The 16,476-nt window shown below is 39.8% G+C and overlaps 1 long non-coding RNA gene across 1 annotated transcript in view; it reads left to right on the top strand.

Moving 5' to 3' along the window:
• Positions 1–16,144, top strand: part of LOC146321313 (uncharacterized) — a 31,288-nt gene extending 15,144 nt beyond the window's left edge. Inside the window, exons 3-6 of the long non-coding RNA XR_014771396.1 lie at positions 11,855–11,945; positions 13,358–13,588; positions 14,688–14,758; positions 15,407–16,144. This is a non-coding gene — a long non-coding RNA (uncharacterized LOC146321313). The remainder of the gene's footprint in view (positions 1–11,854; positions 11,946–13,357; positions 13,589–14,687; positions 14,759–15,406) is intronic.
• The last annotated feature ends 332 nt before the right edge of the window (positions 16,145–16,476 follow it).

Raw genomic sequence — 16,476 nt, 5'->3', positions numbered from 1 at the left:
TTGAGGGAGATATATTTACTGCAGCGTGACGTTTTAAGCACCAACACCAAAAACAAAACACCACACAGCACACATCCATGAAGGGAAAAATCCACACTTATGATCAGGAATTTTCATGCAGGATACTAATCACACAGAGATGGACGTTTCTTCCTGCATCTTATGTGTGCTCTGTTACACAAGGAAAAACTGCACTGACTGAATCTCAACACACTAATGCTGCAGCAGTAACATTTATGTTTGAGTGCATTTTAAAAGATGTAAACAGTTTAATTTCCAAAACTCAATTCACACAGTCCCACTTATACTTCTCATTTGCAGCCTGGATTGTGTCCACGCTCTGTCCCTCACTGCTTCAATATTGTGTCATTATGAAATGTTACATTTGAGACGTTGACAGAAAATGAATTGACATAGCTCCTTAAAGTCTTCTCGCAGCCCTTGAAAACAAAAATATTGACTGCAAGGGGGGAAAAATGTGTCCACACATGAATTGATAATATTCCATCAGTGGTTATTAAACTGTCTATTTCTTGTCACACACTAGTTTTAATGCTGAGTGGAAAGTGCCTTCATTTGTGAATTTTGTAGATCAGTGAAGTAGCTCAGTTACGATGCACTGAGAGTGTCTTTACTCACAAAATTCATTCATTATCTCTGTATCTCAAATTACTTTTTGAAAGGCTGTAAGCCAGAGGACTAGCCCACACACACACATATGCGCGCACACACACACACATATTTGTTGACTAATTTAAGCCCTCAAGCATAATAGATTGGGATAACTATGGGGAGTTTTAGGCCTTTTATCTCAAGTGGATTATTTGTCCTTGAATTATTTGGCAAGAAATTATCTCATGAGGTAATTAAAAATGATCAAATCATGTTTATCCAAAAAAAAAAATTCAATAGTGCTTGTACACAATCTGCTAAATTATATAAAATAATTATCAACCACTTTGATAGTCCAGCTGACCAGATACTCTAATTTATGACTTGTTTAAAATTGGATTTTATACTGAAATATAAAATAAAATGATGGTATCTTGGAAGATGCAGCTACACATACAAGCACACACAGCTCCACCACTTTAGACACATCAGATAAATTCTTCCTTCATGCATTTGATTGGAAACTTTAAAAGGGAGGAGCTCTGAAAAGGCCAGACACTCACCAATCCCAGCATACGTCGATTGACAGTTGTGCCATAGCAACAGTTTGGCTAGTTGCCAGGCTGTTAGGGTTGCCAGGCAAAAGGTTCCCATGGCAACATTCATTTTGCCATCTTGGTATATAGGCTGGCGTCAACCAAAGCAGATTAGTGTAGGATAGAGCATTTCTCTCACCTGGGGAAAAACAGCACATATGCATATTTCAGCAGATCAGAGCGTTACTCTTTAGAATTACTAATACATTAATGATGGTGATGTGGAATCAGAGATGTGTGAGTTACTATAACAAAGAGGCGGTGGCACAGGCGATATGCATGTATTTGATATAGAAACTGTCTGGACAGCTTTGGCACATGTTGAAAATTATCACTCAGCCTTGACAAGCATTTTCCATCTATCCGTTTCCCTCAGTTGCATCATGCTCGTTTCGTCACGTACAGTAGAAAAGCACTGAAAGTGAAATCGTTGTTGTGCTGACCGGTGAATCTGTGAATTCTTTACATGGCTTAAAGGACTGTAGATGATATCCCAAAGTGTGTCACTGTACGTGGACCATGATCAAGGTATGAGAGGTATTTTAAACTTGGAAGGGAGATTTATGAATCAGGCCAGACATTTTTCGTAGTGGAGTAGTCTTCCACCGCTCAGACGCTCAGACAGGCCCGCTTAGGGGTGGAGGAGTGAGCAGGAGAGAGAAGAGAAGGATAGCTGACATTGGCACAATTACACTGCATTTCTGCGTGATTTGACTGTGAAAATATTGCAGACGCGGGGTATAAAGTAGAGGAGGTTGTGGTGGGGATGAAAAAAGGCCGGTCGGCATGTGTGGATAGAGAAGGCAGGAGGAGGAGGAGGAGGGGGAAGACAGAGGGTGGTTAAAAGGGTAAGAGGCGGGAAATGGGGACCCATGAGGGCTGAAGCAAAGAAAGGGTTGAGTGAGGGAGGAGAGGAGAGGAGGGGGTGCACTTTGGGACAGGAGAGTGAAAAGGGACTGGGAGCAGTAGACAGAGGAGCATTAGGACTCCAAACACATAGCTACCCAAAAAAGAAAAGAGGAGGAGAGAAAAGGAAACAAATTCACCTGGCAACATGTTTACAGTCACACCAGCATGTTGTCTGATTGGCTGAAGGGTTTTGAGATCTTCTCTGTGTCTGACTTCTTTTTTCTCACGGATGTTGTTAATCCAGGCACAGTTCAACACGAGGTCTGCCGAGCAGTTAGGTGTGGTCTGCCTCCCTCTCTCTATTGTAATGCTTCTTTGTAGGAAGATGGATTCCTCAAATCCCACATGCCAAGCAGAGCTCCCACGCTCTTAGAAATAAAAATGCTCACTAGAACCAGAATGGGTTCTTTGGCCTCTGTCCATAGAATGCTTTTGTGACTTCTGGTAGAATCTTTTATAAAGCTTCCATTTGGAACTCCTCCAGAGAGTTCTACCTAGAACCCAACTTAAAGGGGTCAAGAGCCGTCTGTAAGAGGTTTCACCCAGACCCTCTATGAAAGGTTCTTTAGAAAACGTTTCTGTGGTGTAATGGTGGGGGTTCTATCCATAGCACCTTCTAAGGGTGCTATCAAGAGCCCAACCAGGGGGCTGTATTGAAAAAAAAATTATATTCTAAGGGTTTTATGTAGAACACACTAAGGGGGTTCTACCCAGGAGCCTTTTTATAGTCCAGGGGTTTTTATCAAAAACCTTCAAAAGGGGGGTTCTGTTGAGAACCTTTTTATATTTCAACAGTTTTATCTAGAACCCCCCAATGGCGTTCTACCGAGAATCTTTTTATATTATGGTACAAAGAACCCATGGCAAACCCTTACCAAAAGAGTTCTTCGATGATTTCAACAATCCTAACAATCCTTGAGGAACCCTTTTCAAAAAGGGTTCTTTGGGTGAAAGGGATTCTTAAAAGAACCCCTAGTCCTCAAGGACTTCTTGAGAAGAAAATGGTTCTAGGTAGAACTCTTGCTAAGAGTGCTCTCCTCTGACTGTCTTAACGTGACATTTTTAAAAGTGTTTGCAGTATTAAAATCATCTTTACATTTAAAGTATTTGTTAAAATATTTTCATAAGACTCAGCTGAAACCCTTTAAACAGCGTTCACATAGCATATCATCTTGCCCCAGTTACGTCTGGGTCTGTGCTCAGAGTAACGTAACACTGCTGCAGCTCGTAGCTGTTGGAATGTAATATTGTGCCAGCAAACGTTGTACTGTAGCATGCAACATTTACGACTCATGCGGAGAGGATCCACAGATCGAGAAAAGTTTTGCTTTAAGTGTCTTTTTTTTCCCACTTGTTGTGACGTGAAGGAAATTCCGTTTTGACTTGTGTGGAGCAGAAGTCACCCAGATTTAGATATCACAGCTGACAGCAGACTTAATGGTGATGACAGTGTTGTGGCAGATGGCATTAAACTCCCATGAAAACCTGTCAGCTATTAAGTAGAATCAGACAGCTGATGTGGATGAAATGGTGCAGTGTGTGAAAGAACAAAGCCAAACAATATGGTTTAATAATGAGCTGGACACAATAATAGCTGCTGATTTTTTAAATGTTTATGAGGGGAAAAGATATTAAGCTTAGTCACAGCTTTACAGGACGTGACGGGATAAGAGATTGTATACTGTGTATGTAGCAGTGCTACAGCAGCCAAACCCTGATCGGTCATAGATGGTATTCTGAAGTCTTCAGTGTCGCTCTACTGTAGAGTCTCATGGCACAGATTGAGGAGCAAAAAAGTATGAGGGAGTTTGCACAGTCACCAGTAGAGGGCGACAACTCCTAAGAAATGAAAATACTATGAATGAACATAGGACCTGAAGCCTTTGTAGTACTCACACCTGCATGAGACGCTTAGATGTGTGGAAATGGAATTTCATAGTTCGTTTCCAATGTTGTCAAATTTCTGACCAACTTTTGTCTTACTCCTTCCTACAGTGCATCTGATTATATCAGTTGCCTCAGTTCTGTCCTCCACTGCCTCCATATTTAGACCCCCGTGCTTGAGTACCTGCTCTATGTAACTTACCTCCAGGTCTTTGTGTGCAGCCTTAAACCTGAGCTCCTCTGCTGCAGCCCTTCCTGTGATATCATGGCTGCTGCAGTAGTCAGTGTATTTGCATCTCCAGAACCCCGAATTGTTGCGCAGTCCTCAAAACCCAGTCATGTGTGCAGATTTGCTACCAATGTCACGTTGTAGAATGGTAACATACATCCTTTGAGGTAAAACAACATCCTTTACATCACATCTGTTCTACTCCAAATTGATCAAAGACAAGTGTACCATAACCACATGAACAAACAGACACACACCACCAACTCAGAGTTAATTTTGACAGCAAATTTTGATTTAGTTTTAGTTATAGTCTTATGAAAAAATGCAGTTTTAGCCATGTTTTATTCATCTGAATTTAGTTTGTCGACTAAATATCATAAAATCTGGTATAGTTAAAGTGTAATGCATTATTTAAACTTTTAAACACCTACTAACCTGAAGGAGTTTTTAACAGATTATGAAACCGTCTCCCTTTAATACTGATGTTTCTATATGACATGTATAAGTGAACAAGACTGCATGCAAGAAAATTGGCTGTTCCTATATAGTTATTCTCAGTGGCTGCCACTTGGTCAGATTATTTGTGAAATTAAATGAAACGAGTCTGTGTTTACATTTTTTCAGGTAAAGTTACAGTGAGTAGTGTGTAAGCCAGTTAAACAGAAGCAAGAGGAGATTTTTATTTATGTAATTTTATTTTTAATGTTATATTTTATGGTTATTATGGTGGAGTCAGTACCACTTTTGTCCAAGGGGGGCACCAAATCAACAAAATATGGACGTCCCTTCTAGAAACTTTAAATATACTACGTTTCTGCTCCTTCCACCATATCTAACTGACATTTCTTAAGACTTGTTTTTGTTGCATATTTGTTTTTATTTGAGCACAGTGAAACTTAACATTTATTATCTAAAGGATGTCAGTCGATCTTTTACTTGACAATCTAAGCTGAGCAGCTCTGGGTCATTCTCTTCTCTAATCAGTACAGAAAGTCTGTGGTTTCCTTTAGCTTGTATTGTAATTCAAGTTTAACGAAAACACATTATTACATGTTATTACAAGTATTGCATGGCTACTTATTTAAAAAATCTATTATCTAATAATTTGACACAAAGTGTTGATTTAAGAATGATTTCATTCATTTTAAAAATGACTTTTTTAGCTCCTCCAGCGCCAAAGATCAGAACTGCGTTCATTGCAATGATCTGTTATACAGAAATAATAGAACGCTGTGGAAGAACAGTTAATAAAATCACATTAGTCTGAAAAACAAAAACATTTAAGTTTGAAATGCCTGATGCTTGATGTTCGTTGGTTCACATTTGTTTACCGGTGATTGTTGCTCCACATGGTTTACAAAGGCTCTTGTTTTCTTGTTGTCATCAAATGTGAAATTTATCCATGTATCTCTACTTCCCAAACATTTCTGTGCAGTTTTAGACATACAGCAACTACATGTTGACTGCCTGGTCAGTCAACATGTAGTATTACAGAGATTGGATCTCTTCCCAGCACGTCCCTCCCTAACATTTTCATCTGTTTTTTTATTAATTGACAAAAGTGTCAATAGATTTTGTCATAGTTTTTGTTATCATAAATTACTTTTTATTTAGTAGTTATCGCCTCGAAGAACGCTGATGAAGACTGTGATGAAAGTTTAGTCGACAAAATTAACAATGCACCAACTGAGCTCAAAGCAAAATGACTTTGCTCAAATCCAAGACCAAAGAAAAAAACACTGTAAACGCATTCTTTAGTAACAACAAAACAGGCACAAAAGAAAATCAAAGGAGTGAATCCCTTCTGAGTCTGCCTGTCTCAGTCTCAAAACTAGCTAAATGATTTAGTGAAAAGGACATTGACTATTTGCTGAGACAGAAAAGAAGTGAGGCAGCAGGTAATTGGCTGACTTGTAGACAGCAGCCAGCCAGGCAGGTGTATACGCAGAGTGTGTACACAGACACCTCCGTCCTGCTGGTGAAGATCTTGTCTGGAGAGCAGCTCTACAGTCTGGGCTCTGCAGTGTGAGGTAGTTGGTTGTATGGTTTCGCATAATAAACAGCACGGAGATAACTGTACAACCTTCTAGCTTTCCCTGCGGAGTCACTTCTTTCCACGTCTGTAACATACCCCCAGCAGAGAGGTAAGTATGTTGTTACTCCGCCATGCAGAGGGTCTCCTAGTGGTTAATAATGACACAACTCGTCTTTTTCAACCGCAACGCCTTTTAGATGCTCTGCCCTCAGGGCAAAGTCCTAACTTCCCCCGCATGAGCCTGTGTGTCATTTTCTGTGCCGTATTTGTAGCACTTGGACATGTTTGTCAGGAGGACCACCTGCTGCTGTTTGACAGGTTGTTGGTTGCACACTGGCAATCATTAGTTCCTACTGCAGCAGGAATACCTTTAACAGAAGACAGTGAACCTCTATATTTATTCAAGATACTACCTCTAGGTCAAATAAGGGACTATATGAAAGCTATTTGTGTTGAATGTAGAGCTGCAACAATTAACTGATTAATCAATTGATTGATTAAAGTAAGTATTAAATTAATCACTATCAAATTTATCTATTTTGATAAACAATTTATCATATAGAATTAAAGAAAAAGCACCCAGTATTTCAGTACAGCAGAAAAAAAGTATCATTGGGTTGTGGACAAAACCAGAAAAGACATTTTAGGACGTATGTATATGTTTTTTAATTTTATTCTTACATTATTAATATTTTCTGTGGACCCTCCCTTCGAATAGGAAAAACTGCAATACACTTCCCCTAATATCTCAGACAATATATTTATGGTAAACATAGGAAAATGGTATTTAAAAAATCTAGTCAGCCCCTGTTTTTTGAGAAAAGGGCAGCTAAATTAACTATATCCAAATTACTGAAAATAAAGCCCTGATACAGAGATGGGATTTTTCCTCTGCACATGGCCAAACAGGCATCAAGGGAACAATGGCATAATAAATAATCCTAATAAATAATAAAGAAACTGAACGACCCTCCTGTGCTCTCCCAAAATTTTGAGAATGTCGTCCCCTTAACAAAAAGAAAACTTCACTGTCACCATTATAATTTCCATACAGGCCAGTGTTAATTTTGACAGCACATTTTGATATATTTAGGTTTAGTTTTTTCACTAAAATGCCATTCAGCTTTAGTCATATTTTAGTCATCTGAATTGTTTTAGCTTTTGCCCACCAAATCTAGCAGGTTTAATTAAAGTCTAATGCATTTTTCAAATGTTTCTCTAGATTCTCCAGCTAATATTTTTGTCTCATTTTTATTGCTTGATTAAAGTGTCGGTAGCTTTTAATGAAGATGGAGGTCAAATGGGCTTCAACCAACTCACAAGGACTGCAGGTCTCTCTGCTGCTCTCAAGGGGCAACATATTTCTGTCACAGAAAAAAATTGGAAGAACACTGGAACACACAGACCAAAAATTTTACTAAGGGACTAGCCTTTCGACACCCACCAAGTTGTCATTGAAGAGCCAATCTTTTTATTTTTCCCTGTGTCAATAGATAGTTTTTGTCATCATAAATTACATTTTATTTAGTTATTCTGAAATGTCGTTGACGAAGACTATGACAAAAATGATTAGTCAAAGAAATTATCACTGAGAGGTCCCACCAAACACACCACAACGTGTCACGAGTCACATACATTATACAAAGCCTTGCTAGGGATGTCATGGACTCCAGCTTGTGCTTGCCAGCAGTTTGTGAGCTCCATATCTGACTGTGTGCTACAACAGGTAGACGAACCTCATGTGCGTGGCATTATACTGTTACACACATGCAGATACTAATACTTAAATGTTTCCAGTTTGTGTAGTCCGCTGTGTCCACACCAACACACTATCACAGTCATTTTCCCAGTTTCATTACCCCACAACGTCCTCCCCCCGCCTCCCTTCCCCTCAGTATGTCAGACTGGTGGTTGAGACAGCAGCCATCTGCAGTGCGTTATAGCCGCCTCTCCTCCTCCTCCTCCTCCTCCTCCTCCTCCTCCTCCTCCTCCTCCTGGTAGTGGGGAGAAAAAAGGGGCATATATCAGAATTGTGCTGATTCGGCACTGTCAGTCGTGGCATTCTTTATCATCCACCGCACGACGCCGCTCTCCTGCCAGAAGAGACAGCTAAACATCTGACAGTTGCAAGGTGTGTGGGGCAAGAATACAACAAGCTACCTGCCTCATTCTCTCTACCAATACAGCAAAGATTGTTTATACCAGTGACCGCTTATACTTGGCTCATTTTCCATCATGGCACGTGCTGCTCACTGTGCATATGTGTGAACAGATTTCATACAACCACACTCACATATGCTGCTCTTAAAAAAATGCCTTTCGAGGTTGCACCCATAAGTAAAATGCCACAACCCCTCCTTGTGTAAAGTGTCATGGGTTTCCTTGAAGCACCCTAAAAATTCCTATATCACAGCCTTTTTTTTTTTTTTGCCTTTGTGCACATACGCTACTTTATAAAAACAGGTGTGATGATGAGGAGGAGGAGGTGTGATGCCAAAAACGACACTGCCTCCAATCTCTAGGGATATAACAGAGAATTAGAGCATCCCGATCCGGAGACAGACAAGGCAGACACCATCCCAGACTGATGATGTCATCCCTGTGAAGCACTCCCAGTGCTTTGTCTCTCAGTGGCACTGCAGAGTGCAGCCGCAGGCGCACACACACACACACGCACACACACACACGCACACACGCACACACGCACACCTGTCTGTGACAGTCTGCTTTTGTCACTCAGGTTCGGACACTGATCAAACTAGAGAAAGAGCTGCTTTTTCACGTTTTTTAAGCCAAATTGGCATCCAGATAGCCACTGGACAGACACAGGAGATCAGACAGAGACTCATGCACTCTATAGTCTATTCACAATCAGAATCTGTGTTGTAAAAAGGGAAGAATTTGTCTTCCTGACATTAATGCGGGATCAGATAGGATATATGTGCTGCGCAAGCACATATCGCCCAGAAACTCACATTCAGAGCAAAGGGACGGTGCCGAACACACAGTGCACATATCACGGCAGATAGTGTAAACACATTCAGCATGTTGTTTCTATGCAAATGTAGGTAGCATGGCATTACAGTATGATTGCGGATATGGAGGAGGATGTGGAGAGCCTGTAGTGCATCAGGGCTGTGAATAAGACAGTTATACAGAATAGGATCAAAGCAGGGGAATAAATTCAGCTGTACAAAGTGTGTGTCTAGAATACCTGCTGCTAAAATGACACAGACTCGTCTATATAGGCAGTGTGGGTACATCATGAATATTCATGAGGTATTATGAATGTATAGTGTAGTCTTTTTTTACTCTAACCTACATTTTCTGAAAGGTTGGATACTCGTCTTGCATATTTATAAAACACAAGCCTCATCTGAAAGCCTTTTGGAGGAAGGTGAGGATGAGTTTGTCTCAGTCAATTCTCATCATATGCAGTCTGTCAGTTCTTGCTTTTCATGGAAAGAGCTTTACAAATTCTCACAAAGATTGACCTGCTTACCTTTGTCTGTATTTTTCTCAACTTCATACCATCAATTTTGATTAGCCAGGCTGTTAACTAGCTATCCATCAGAGAGGTGTTACCTCAGGCCTCAGTCAGACTGCTCCAGCCTTTAAGCCAGGTATACACTGCTCAGTGTTGGGCTTTACCACGCGCAAGATGACCAATGGAAAAGAAATGTGCCGATATCTTTGGTCAAAGCTCCAAATTGGTGATCCTATGCCCATTACAATTTAGGGCAGCACATTGGTGAAATTCGGCACTAGAATCATCAGCTTGGAGAATGGAGCGGACCTGCTATCTCTACTTTGATTATAGATCTTGCTTATGACATGAACTTTTACTACAAGCTGAGAGAAGCAGAAAACAGAAAGAAAGTAGAAAACAGAACTTAGTTTGTTTCAGCTCCACTTCCTATGTTACTTTATGCTGTTTATAAGGTTCATTGTTAGAAGGTAGGTCAACTCAAATAGTATTCACGTTAAAATTCCTTCTGCTCCCAAAGGTCTTTCAAGTGGACTGACTGTTAAACCAAACTCCATTCTAAAAGCAAGTGTTTTATGGTAGGGACATATCTTTTCAGCATAAAAACTACACCATCACTAAGACTTTTTTCTGATTTGCTTCAATCTACAGGCACAATCGGCACACGTCATTTGCTCAGTAATATCATAAACTAACCTGTGGTGAAGTGTTTAACACATATGTTGACTGTGTTGACCACTGACAGACCACAGAGAAGGTTAGATGGGGCGAGATAAACGAAACCTTCAAAGAGTGTTTATGTGTAAATTGTTTCAGAAGTGGAGTCAGCTATTCAATCTAAATTGAAAAAAAAAATAATTGCATTGAAAGATTTATTGGGGGAAACTTCACGTATTTTAGAAGTTGCCGTGGACTCGCTCCCCATGTCCCTGCCAGGATCTTTGGCCAAGTCTAAATTGCATTGTGAGAGAGGTTCAAGGTGTCAGAAAGTTAGGATAACCATCTCACAATGTATGTTTATGTGTGCTATTTTAGCATACTTAGCATACTACAAATACTTTGTTATGTTACCTCAAGCTCTCCCAAGTTGGCATCTTTTCCCTCATCCACATTCTCCTCCTCCTCCTCTTCTTTGAATTTTTTTCCCATACGCATAAATAAGTAAATGTTTACTGCTATAGCAGTGCAGACAGATGACACATGCTGATGATGGTTGCTTATCTATTGAAGCTGCGTTCGAGAAAGGTCAGAATTTTCCAGTTGAAGTTTCCAACTTCCAACCTCAAAGTGTTCCAGGTGAATGATGCCAAAAGTAAAGTAATACATGGCTAACTGTGACAAATTGATGAGATTTTTTGGGCAAGTGGACACACAATTGAACCCTCAGCAGTGCAGCCTCCATATATGCATATATAAACCACACAGAAGGAAAAAGGATGCATCAAGTAACAGACAGCATTATAGAAACCTTATATTCAGTAGGTGTGATCATCTCTGTATGTCAAATGTTATACCCAAGTTTATTAGATACATGTCTCACCGTGTGGCTTGCAATAAACTTATAAGATCGCTGAAATCTCATGGTCTGTAGGCGCTATTAGGCCAGAAATAATGGGGGTTTTTTTTGTCAGTTTACCCTCGTTTGCTCTAAATGTGTGACACGTTGGTGATACTCTTTGTTGTACAACATGGTCAGAACACTTTAGGGCCATTAATGATGCTTACACATCAAGTGTGGTGTTTATGCTCCATCTCGCTGAACAGACAGCCAATCAGTGGCTCTAAATTAGATTTACGTTCATTTCTGAATTTCCCTCAGGACCGTGTGATTCTGTTATCCAACAAACACAACTGCAACTCTCTGTCCTCTCAGAGAGTAGCACAAATATTAGAATTAAACTGCCTTCAGACATGGGGATGGACTGAGCTGAACCTAGCAGAAATATTAAAGGAGCAATATGTAGCAGTTGTGCATGCAAATATGAGTACCGCAGTCCGAATAGTGAGTTGAGCCATAAACCGTATACTAAATTGTTGAAATCCTATTTAATATACGATCTATGGTTGACGCGAGTTTTTCCCCTCTGCCCCCTCCTCTCTAGACAAGCAAGCTGCAGGAACACTGCAGGAGCACGAGACGAGCACAATGAACATTGTAATTTGACAATAAGAAGCAACGACGAGGCCTCCTCTGTAAGTTGATCAGCTGTTTATAACTGTTAATTGTCTGTCAATGTAAAGCTAAGCCGGTTATCCTGAAAATAAAAGCCCACTGCTCTGAAAATACACACTCTAAAGTTCAGTGACTGCCTGTTATGCTGCCTGCCTGCCAGACTCCATTAACATCTTGCTCAATTCAACTGCTGTAAAGATCTAATCCTTCCAAAAGATTATTAATGATTTCTTACAACTGATAAACAGACTTTAACTCATTCAGCAAACATTCGGCATTAATGTGAACTCTAATAAATGTTAAATGTTCATAGACCTAAAATTCAGAAATTTCAAAGGAGAACAATGCAGCTATAATGTTGTTATCAGAGAGCATGTTTCCTTACTTTCTGATGGCATGTCATGGTCATTTTATGATGAATTACAGTTAATATTTCTCCGTTATTCATATTTTTTAAAAATCTGGTAATTGAAGAATATCACACAATATTAAATATGCAAAACTATTGCAATTACTTTGTTCGTGCATGCAACACAAAGCGTGGGCATGCATGCATGTTTATACCTTTCTTTTTTCAGTATTTCATTGTGTTTTAACAGCCTCTGTCTGGATTTATTTGGTCGCACTAAACAGCAAACTGCAAGTCGTCCACCACTGATGTTAAGCTGTATAATCAAGACACATTCTTGTAATTGGCGAAGCTTCCGCGGCGGGTTTATTTAGTGTGTTTGATGTCACTCCAGCTGCAATTTACAGTTGTGTTGGAGCAACACCATAAATCCTGTAATCAATTTGATGATGGTATGATTGCTGTACACACAGGAGGAGACAGTAATGTCAGCCTCTCAGGTTCATGAGACTCCTGGGCTTCATATTTTCTCTCTATTCTCATCCTATTAGAGATTCTGACCCTCCCCCTCTATCCCCACTTTTCTGCTAGCCTCTCTGCCACCCTCTACCTCCCTCCCCCCGCTGCCATCTCCCTCACACACACACACACACACTCTTCCTCTCTTTCGTAGACACAAACACACACACGTGCATGCACTCAGTGCACTCTCATTCACTCTCTTTCCATCTCTCACACGTTCACACAAACTGGAGTGTGTGTGTGTGTGTGTGTGTGTGTGTAGGGGGGGGTTACTGAGCTAGTAGAGACGTGAGACTCGAAAAACGTGAGAGGAAAAAGAGGGAGATGGAAGGATGACGACTAGAGAGTGTAAAAGAGCGATACAGAAGAGACTTTGAGGTACAATGTAAGCAAAGGGAGACGGATAGGGAGACTATGAATGCATCACGGAGAGTAAATGAGTGTGTGTGTAAGCATAGGATAGCATGTGTGCCGGGAGGTTTGGTGTGTAAGCGGGCATGTGAACGCACAAGTGAGCAAGCTTTTCCTGTCTTCTTCTTTATTTTTCTCTCTTGTTTGCAGCTCTGTGCATTTGGCGACGGCAGCCCTGCAGAGACAAAAGGTGAGGAGCTGCGTGGATGTTAGTCAGGCAGGTAGAGAGCAGAATAATGGAATCAATACTATTGTCTGTAACCTACCTGCCGCTGGGCTCTCTGTCTGGCCCCGGCACAGAGCATCAGAGAGAGAGAGCTGAGAGGAAACACAGACTCACTCTGACTGGGAAAGAAAAGAAAAGAAGAGGCTGGCTGCAAGGTGATTGTCTTTTTTTCTTTCATTTTCATCCACATTTTCACTGTAGATTAAAGAGAGTATCTTTATTATTTATGCAGAACTAGCATGCATTTTAATCTGAAACTTTTTCACCACTAATTTTTCATATCCTTTTCTTTTCACAGCAGAAAAAATAATTTAATAAATTTTTGCTGTTTATGCATGCATGTGTGCACTCTTCTAGCTGTATATATTTGTGGTATAAATGTGACATTTTGTCCATGTTTTCAGATGCTGAAAAGCCTTTCAGTTGTCGACAGGTCATGTCTGCATTTCATGTCTCAAATTTCACTTTCATTTAATACCTCATTTGTAAAATCTCCAGTGGAAAAAAAAGAAGTACCTCATTATTATCTTTTTTTACATCAGGCAGGTAAATTAGTAAAAAATTAGCGGCTGTCCAGGAATTTAAATGTTATGACAGGTAGTGTTGTACAATATGCATTTACACCTGACAGACATTTCCATATCCATTGTGCTGTGTGATTTTGCATAATTAATTCACACTTTTATTGACATGAATGATAATGTTTTAAACAAACCTACAAAGCCACCTCTGCTGCAGACAAATCCATAATTCATTTTTAGGTGAAGTCATGACAAATGCTCTGATACAGCTGCCATGTCTGTCACATGTAAGATTAACTGAGACAATCTCAAAATCACACCTCTGCATGCCAAAATCTTGAGGCCTGTAACTCGTGAAGTCAATCTGTAGGTAAAACGTAATATTCATTAACACAGTTCAGTTAGATGCAGGTGGTGACGCAGGCAGTTTGCACCTTTTTTTCACATTGACGCCGAGGTGTTTAACGTGATGAAAACGCGTTCCCCTGGAATTAAATGTGCAAATTCCACCTTTTCCACAACATACGAACGTATTCAGTCTTCCCCCAGTCAGTGTGTGTCATTCTGTCTGTCTGCCAGTGGGTGGCATTGGCTTCTAATGTTTCTACGCAATGAGTTTTCTTTCTGTCATCACCACAATATACAGAGAATTTTACATTGATATGTTTGGATTTATTTAAAAATAGTTTGATATCGTTATAGTCTAAATGTCATAATTTTTCTTCCTTTGCAGGTGGATTTATGTCTTATACGTCCTCCTTATCCTGTTTTGATAATCATTGAAAACTACTTTCATCTTAACAGGTAAGTCAGAACAAAGATCCTGTCTTTCTTGTTTCAAAAAAGAGACCGGACTGATAAAACATAGCAATAATAAACATTTGGACTATATTTCACTGTAAATTCACCAAACTGTGTGTACATTTCTTAAACATTAAACAATTATACCTTGACAATCACCAAGAATTAAAGAAAAATAACCCCGTCTATGACACACAAGTTATGATTTGGGTAAAGATTCTGCTACTTATGTGTAGGATTATTAAAAGTCTGTTTCCTTGACATTTGACAGTTATGTTCTAGACTATAACTCTGCCACTAATGTTTGATACATACTCATGAGGCTGATTTTTAAAGCCCTTTCAGCTCACTGAGCTTCAAACAGCTATTAGACACTGTAATTTGTCAGTGCTTGCTCTAATAAATCACATTAGAAATGCCCGTGACATTAAACAACATTTTGAAATGAGTTGTTTCTCCTAAATTAATTGTCTCCTCCATAATGTGCTCCAACTGCTGCATTGCCGGGATTATTTGAGCCTCGCCACGAAAAATGTTACTTTTCTGCTCACTACTACACTGCAAGGTAAAAGATTAGTGTGGATGAAGTGTGGATAAATATGCAATGATAATGTTTTAATTGAACTGATCGATTTCGCTTCTGTTCTGCAGCAAACCAGGAGACTGGCCAGTGCCGCAGAATCCAAATGTCAGATGAGGTCATGTCTTTGTCTCGGTGCAGCGACTCTGCGGTTCTTTCTTTTAATATGTTTCATCTCATACTTTGTTTTTTTGTGTATATTAAACTGTTATTTTTTAAAACATAATTACTCTACTTTTACTTAAAGTATTCTGCTTGTACTTAAATGACTGTATTTAAACCATCCCTGTGTATTTTAATTTCACAGTATGCCCCTCTGTCCCTGAGACCCTTAACCTGTGAGGTCAAAGCAGGTCACAGGTGAGGTCCTCGGGAACAGGGCTGCATTCAGTTTCAGCGTCCTAGAAAAAAAGGAGCATTTTGTAAAACATGATTACACTCCTAAGAAAGTAATGTTTTAATGTCACATCGTTCCTTTGTTGTGTCACGTTTGCTATTGGCTCTGATGTTTCTGAGTCTCCAGCTGTGTGCATCTTCAGTATGTTCAGTACATGTTTACCTGTCATGTCGTGATCAAGATGTGTCAGGTCAGACAGGAAGAGGAAGAAGAGGAAGACCTCTCCTTCTGCAGCGCAGACACTCTCAGGGGGCCATCCCTATTGGCTGGCTTTGTGTTAATGCCCTCAATGGGCCAATAGGAAGACAGCCGAGGGTTGTGACCCCGTCAATTATGTCACCTTCAAAAATCAGAGGATTTATTGGTGCACCATGTGCATGTTTTTGTACTGGAAAAGTTCTTTTTTTAACCTCTGTATGTTAATAAAATTGTTAAAAGTTGTTGTAGAATGTCTTTGTCTCTGCTACCTAAAAAAAACTTTTAGTTTTGCTTTAATTTTGTGTTCATATGCTCCTTAACTTTTCCCGACAGCCAAATGGCTTGATTTTTACATGAAGCACCAGTTCTTGAATATAAAACGACAACATCCTGTGAAGATCATTCCCTTTTCTCATTCACAGTGAAAAAAGTGTCATCTTTCACATAAAGTCCTTTTTTTACAACTAGAAATATTATAAAGCTGTGACTGAGCAGAGATTATGCTCTTATAAAGAAGAGTTTATCAAAGTGCCTTGTCGTAACACA

This window comes from Lutjanus erythropterus, chromosome 9, assembly GCF_056507025.1.
Source record: "Lutjanus erythropterus isolate fLutEry1 chromosome 9, fLutEry1.hap2, whole genome shotgun sequence".
In the NCBI taxonomy this organism is placed as follows: Eukaryota; Metazoa; Chordata; class Actinopteri; order Lutjaniformes; family Lutjanidae; genus Lutjanus; species Lutjanus erythropterus.
Note: the sequence above shows the minus strand (reverse complement) of the source record. Positions and strands in the feature narration are given on the sequence as shown.